Below are 7101 nucleotides of genomic sequence, written 5' to 3' on the forward strand. Positions count from 1 at the left end.
GAGACCCACCCTGGCTACTGAAAGGGGTCAGATGTGGACAGAGGAGGTTATTGTCACACCCTGGACCCCAAGCAACTCAGAGACTAAGGAATACTTGTGCTCTCTTATCTTCCCCATCAACAGCAGGACTTTAGCAAACTTGCCAAGTACCCAGATATTGTTGGGGGGGGGTTAGTTACAGGAGTGGTGGCCTTTGGGGTCAGTCAGTCCTGGGTTGGCATCCCAGCTCTGCCACTTAACAGCTGTGTGATCTTAGTCTAGAGTCTTCTCTGTGCTTCAATTTAATTTTTTTTTTTGAGATTTTATTTACTTATTTGAGAGAGAGAGAATACGAGCAGAGAAAAGGGCAGAGAGAGAAGCTGACTCCCCACAAAGCAGGGAGCCCAATGCGGGGCTCCATCCCAGGACCCTGGATCATGACCGGAGCCGAAGGCAGACGCCCTGCCGACTGAGCCACCCAGGCATCCCTCAATTTGCTCATTTGTAAACTGGTGATAATTCTGCCTACCTTTCAGGATGAAATGAGACCCTCCCGCTTCCCTGTGCCTGACCAAGGGAACGTGGTTGCACCAGCTGAGCAGGGCTCCGTGCCCGGCACCTCCTGAGCCAATGACCAGCCTGTGGACAGTCAGCCTTGTTCCCACGCTAGTTCAGTCAGTAGCCACCTGCCCCCACCATCACCACCACCATTCCACGTGCATGCGATGGCATAGTATGTAATGCCTATAATCCTGGCTGGGCAGGAAGACCCTGATGGCCGCAGCCCCCAGATGAAGCCCCCCCCCCTTCTACCACAGCATCCCCTGCAAATAAACCATGGACACAGTACATTTCTGCTGGGGAAAAACTCCTTCTCAGCTCAATTCGCTGCCAAGCCAGGCGAATGCTCCAACGCGACAGAATTATCAGCACCGAGCTAACAGTGACAGATGAACCGAGAGGCGAGTGGGGACAGCAAGCAAACAGATCTATTTCCCAGCTCCGAGATTCCATCTGGGTTTCCCCCAACAAAAGACGAATTTCTCTGCGGAGGTGTCCACAGGCCCTTGTGTTGGAGTGAATTTTCTTCCCCTCGGCCTTCTGCCAGTGGCTGAGGAAGGAGGCAGGAGCCCAGGCGGCGAGCCCCTTTGTTGCAGCCCTGAGCACCTTCGGACCCAGGGAAGCTTTCCCTCGAGCCCATCCCAGAGGCCACAGGAGGACCAGGGGGGTAAATGTCTGAAAAATGCAGCTCTTTGGTGAAAAGAGATGGGCTGTCTGGGGGCGAATGGAAAACAGTCCAGTTCAATCCAAGGGGAAATTCTTCTTCCCCCAGGCATTCTATCTCAGGAGTTTTCCCAGCCAATCTTGGACCCCCCGGGTCCCGCCGTAGCCCTCTAGGAACTGAAAGTGCTCGTGTGGGGGCTGTAGGTCCTGCTGGGCAAACGCTCCCAAGATGATAACACTGGAAAGCTCTCAAGTCAGCGATCCGTGGCCGCAGCCGGGCCGGGTGGTGCCCACACAACGTGCAGCCGTGGGGGCTAGTGACGCCCAGAGCTGTCTCTCTGAGTGGCGGGGAGGTCCAGCACCAGAGGTCTCCCGGCAGCCCCCCTCCCCGGGCACGCTGTGAGAGCTGCTAAGTGATTCCACAGCTCCATGCCTGGACAGCCCCATCCATCAAACGGGACAGGGAGGACACCCTCCCTTACAAAGCGGGAGTTGCTCTTAATATCATTGTTCTTGTGTCTTGATAGGGAGTGTTGTGGTAAGCTAGACACCTGCAAGCCGAACACTGGGTCAAAGGGCATTTCATTAACCATTTTGATAGATACTTAAAGCCCTCCCAGTTTTCACCCCTGTGTCAGGCAACTTTTTCTTTGTAACAACCTTGAAATTTCAGCGGGGTGCCACAACAAACATTCCTTTTCTGGCTCACCTGACAGCAGTGCGGCCCGAGGGTGGGGTTGGCATGGCTGGGCGGAGCTCCAGGCTCTGTCTCCCATCCTCCCGGGGCCAGCAGCTCCCCCGGGGAATGTGATTCTCATGACAGAAGCAAAGGAGAGACAAGCGGAGACATTCAGGCCTCTTAAGACCCAAGTCACAGCCGGCCACCATGACTCGACTCCCACCCCCATCTCACCCAGCAAAGCAAGTCCTGTGGCCAAGCCTGAGAATGGGACAGAGGCTTACTGTCTCGCATGAGGTCTGGAGCTGGGGAGGAGGGAAGACTTGCTGAGCCATGATCCAGCCTATCCTACTCTCTGCCCCGAGTGTGTGTCTATTTAGGCTCAGGCTCGGGCACAGGGAGGTACAGAAAAAATGCCCACTGCAACACAGTTGATGCTATTGAAACCTAGTGGAAAAACCCAAATATCCACCAACAGGGAGTGGTTAACTAAACCACGACTCATAGGGAGGGGGGTACTATGCGGCAGTGAACAAGGAGAGGGGCCGATCTCCATCAACAGGCACGGAGAGATTCCCCAAGTCACGGAACAAGGGATCATGGACAGTAGGATTCTTCTGGGGGGAAGAACATCTCACTGTGTGTGTGTGTGTGTGTGTGTGTACATATGGAAGAAAGGCTGGGAGGAAGGCCATAGTCCGTTCTAACCCTGAGAAAGAACTTCTAAATCATTTTCATCTTTTACAAAGACGATTATGTTTATATAGTATATGTGAAGTTCTTTTTTTTTTTTTTTTTAACTAGAATACCAGAATAAAGATTTTAAAATAACCATTGTTAGGGGCTTGAGACCTTATTAGAGGCAAATGCTCTAAGAACTCAGGAATGTTTGGCTCCTGCCAAACCAGGGTCGCGCTCCTTCCCCTCTGCCATCACCCTCCTGTCCCACAAAGTCCCTCTGGGAGATGAACTCACATGAGCCATCAGGGAAGGAAACTAAAAGTGGCCCTTTTATTATGAGCTGGGCTTCCTGCCCAGGCAGCCAGAGGCCCTGGGCAGTGACTGAGCTGAAGCTTGAGGACGGGCCCACGACCCACGTGGGCTCCCCCAGCCTGCCAAGCCCTAGCCTCACGTCCGGCTGTCTTTAGGCCTGATAAGACTGGAGTGTCAGAGATGTCCACGAGTAGTGGGCGAGAGCCAAGATCGTCACACGGGCGCCGGGGAGGTAGGCCGGGCCTCCACTGGGGACCCACCCCTCGAAAGGGGGAAGCCACACCCATGTGAGTGAGCCCGCCTGCCAGGAAACCCAGGTCCCTGCTGGCGTTCCCTCCTCTGGGAGAGGGATGAGAAAGGAGGCAAGAAGTAGAGGGTCTCTATAATCACGACCGTTTCCTCCAAACCCCTAGACCAGCACTGTGCAGTACGGCAGCCGCTAGCGCCGTAAGGCTACTGAAAGTTCAATGACTTTAAATTAAAGATTCAGCCACTCTGGTGCATTACACACACACTACGTGTGCGACAGTCACATGTGGCAGGTGGTGACCACTTCGAGCTGCCTGGATGGAGAGAGCCCGTGGTGACGTGGGAAGTTCTGCTAGGTGGGGCTGCTCCGGGCCTTCCCAGCCACATGCAGGTGCAGGGACCAAGGTGTGTCCCCCAGGCTGTACATCTGGTATGGGAGGTGGGGTGCTGGGGGAGCAGTGAACCTCGCTCTTCTGTTCTGGACATCATCAGCAATTTCAAAATGTCTCAGATTCAGAACACCCCAGGAGGCCTGGACCAGATGTCAGGAGTGTGGTCTCCTTCCCAGGGGGCTGGGGGAGCCAGCCTCCTTCATCCAGGCCCCCTTCTCTGCTAGGGGCAGCCTGGGTCTGAAACAAAGAAATTTCCATCCGTCTCCCCTTGGCGATTTTGCACGCAAGGAAAGTGGACACCTTTTGGACAGGGAGGGACGGCGCCGCGCCCAGAGAAGTCTGGTTTCTGCCGGTGTCATTACACAAAACTGCTCTGTTAAAACCCTCATGTGATCCCCTGAAGATCAAGTTTCCAGTCTCACACCCAGGGTCCCCTCCATGACGTTCAGCGCTCCAACACACTGCCTGCTGAGAACTCATACCTTCTGTGCCTTTGGCCAGAGAGCGCCCCTTGTGATTCCATTCTCCCCAGAGGTGCTGCCCCCAGACCTTTCCCTCACTGTTTTGCCCCCGAGGCTGTCGACAGATTGCCAGGGGCTGAATCCCAGCCCACAGATGTGGATTATTTGTTCCCTATAACCCTTGGGCAAAGCTTGAATAAAGGGCTTCAAGACACCAAGAAATGTCACATAAAACCCCAGATTTCTGGCTTCCTTCAAGAAACCAGATGTTCTTACAAGCCCAGAGCCATCCTCCCACATGCCAATAAGCCCACGGGAGCCCAGAAAGGCCGCATCTTCTTCCAGCGGTGCTCTAGGCACTTGCGTTTGCCTCAGACCCCACTGCTCCCTGGTGCTCCCACCTGACCCCGGTGGACATTAGAGTAAGGGACTCCGCTCCCACTGTTCACTCCCCAAGGGCCCTCCTCTCACGGCTCCCTGAGGGTTCCCAGGATTCTCTCATGCCAGACTTGCCACCACCTCTCCTGTCCTCCTCATTGCCACCACTAACCTAGACCTCATCTGGCCATCCAATAGCAACTCCACCTTACCCGGCACCAAAACACCATCTCCCCTTCCTCCGCAGGCATGCCTGCCACTGTATCTCCCTGCACAGGCCAGAACACCAGGGGCCACCAGCAGACTCCACAGCCCAGCCCTTTCCTAAGTACAGTGCCCCTCAACCTCGGCGGCACAGTCTGACTTTCCTGGAATAGCACTGTAGTTTCCTCCCTGGATTCCCTCATAACAGTCAACAGCCACTCATTCATTGGACAAGTAGGCATTGATCACCTACTATGTGCCAGGCACTATTCCAGGGGCAGTGACAAAAATAGATAAAAATCTCTGTCCTCATGTGCCTATATTCTAGTGGGGAAGAAAGAGTTAAAAGAGAGAGAGAGAAAGAAAAGATACCCATGCGTAAGATGGTGATGGGTGCCATGGAGAAAAACTAGAAAGAGGGTCCCAAAGGGGGCTGTCATTTTAAATAGGTGGTGAGGAGAGGTTTCAGTAACAAGGTGACATTGCAGCCATGACCCCAAAGAGGTGACGATGTGAGCCATCTGGGTATCAGCAGGCAAAGCAATTCAAGCAGAAGGACCCTCCAGACAAGATGTGCCAGGGTGGCTTGGTCTAGGAACCACAAGGAGCTCATGGGGCTGGGGTGAGGAAATTGGGCCAGGGGGCCTCACAGGAGATGAATCAAGGAGGTATTTGATGGGGAAAATTGTGTAGAACTTGGTGGTCCATTGAAAGGACTTTGTTTTCTAGGCTGAGAGAAATGGGCTGCTCTCAGAAAGTCCGAGGCAGAGGCGAGAAGTGATCGGTCAAGGTTTATCAGGAGCTCTCTGGCTGTGGTGTTGAGCAGAAGCCAAAGGAGCTGGGACTGACGTGAGGAGATCAGTCACAAGGCCGCTCCAGCGAGGCCAGCCAGAGATGCTGGCGTGGACCGCGTAAGTAGAATGGAAGGAGGGAGAGAGACACAGTGGCTTTCTGTACCCAAAGAAAGTAGCACCAAATATACCTGCAGACGTGTTAGAGTCGGGATATGGGAGCAAGAGCCCTTTGAAGACACTAGCAAGGACCACTGCTGCGTATCCACAAGGACAGTGTTGCTGTGAATGAAATGGTGAATTTCTTACATTCCTACCACTGAACGCATTGCTTTCCCAGAACTGTGTCATTGAATCCTCCTGCAAACCTACACGGCTGGGACTAGCGCCCTGCCAGTCTGTGCACCGGGGAGATGATACATCGAAGACTGGAAAGGCAGGGCCAGAGCACCTAACCCTGAAGGTTGTGGCTCCCCGGCCAGCCTGTCTGGCTCCCATGCTGGTTCTGCCACTCTCTAGCGACAGGAGGTAGGGGACTTGATTCCACCATCACTCCCGTTATGGCTGGGAAACAACCCACCCCAAGCCTCACAGCAGTCACTGTGTTACTGCACGTGCTGTCTGGGCTCCCCTGGGCAGTCCTCCCCTCCCCCGGAGTCACCGGTGCACCTACAGTCAGGCAGGGGCCGGGGCTGAGGTCAGCTCCAGGGGTTCCCTACTCATGCACCTGGTGCCAGGGCTGGGGAGGCTCACACTCCTGGAACGAGAATGGCTGGAGCTACTGGGGGCCCTCTGAATCCTCTCCAGGATGGCGGCTTTGAGGCTCCCCAGCTTCTTTAACGGAGGTCCATGTCTCAAAAGAGGCAGAACCAGGAGGATGCTCCAGCATCAGGATCTGGTCTCAGAAATCACATGGTCATCTCTGTTCTATTCCAGTCCCCAGAACTGAGGTCCTAACCTAGACTATATTCAAGGGGAAGGGAATTGGACTCCCATCTCTTGAGGGGAGCAAAGAATTTAGAGGCACATTTAAAAACTACTGTAATAACCTCTGTGCCTCAGTTTCCCCATCTCTAAAATGGGGCAAATTATGATAATAACAGTCTGCCTCAAAGGATGAAATTATCCAGGTACAGCATTTATACCATGTCCTGTACATAGCAATTATGGTGGGTTTTTTTTTAGATTTATGTTTGTTTTGAGACTAAGCACCAAGGCGGGAGGAGCTGAGGGAGAGAGAACCCTAAGCAGACTCCATGCTGGGCGTCTCAGGACCCTGAGATCATGCCTTGAGCTGAAACCAGGAGTCAGATGCTTAACCAACTAAGCCACCCAGGTGCCCCAGTAAGTCCTGTTTTTTGTTTTTTTGTTTTTTTAAACAAATGCTTGATCATTTCATTTAGATCAAACTCAAATAACTTTCAAGCCAACAACCTGGCTTTTCCCAGATCTTTAGACATCCACCAGGGGCTTTGGTTTAGATGGTTCCTTGCAGGTGCCAGCCAGCCCAGAGGGGCTCCCAGCTGAGCAGCACCTGGGCCTGGGACATGGGCCCTCCAGGTTCGACTCCCCACCTGGCAGGTAGGGGTTAATTCATTCTGGCTTGTTAGTGAGTTCAATTGTGCAGCAGAAGTCTGCGGCTTCCAGCCAAGCTCCCTGCTCCCCTCCCAAGGAGCCATGTCAGAAGAGGGAAGATAATTAGTCATTAAAATGAGTGCTTCAGGAACATGATAAACGTCAAGCCCCCATCT

Source organism: Enhydra lutris, unplaced genomic scaffold (assembly GCF_002288905.1).
Source record: "Enhydra lutris kenyoni isolate GAN:26980312 unplaced genomic scaffold, ASM228890v2 scaffoldscaffold10, whole genome shotgun sequence".
Classification (NCBI taxonomy): domain Eukaryota; kingdom Metazoa; phylum Chordata; class Mammalia; order Carnivora; family Mustelidae; genus Enhydra; species Enhydra lutris.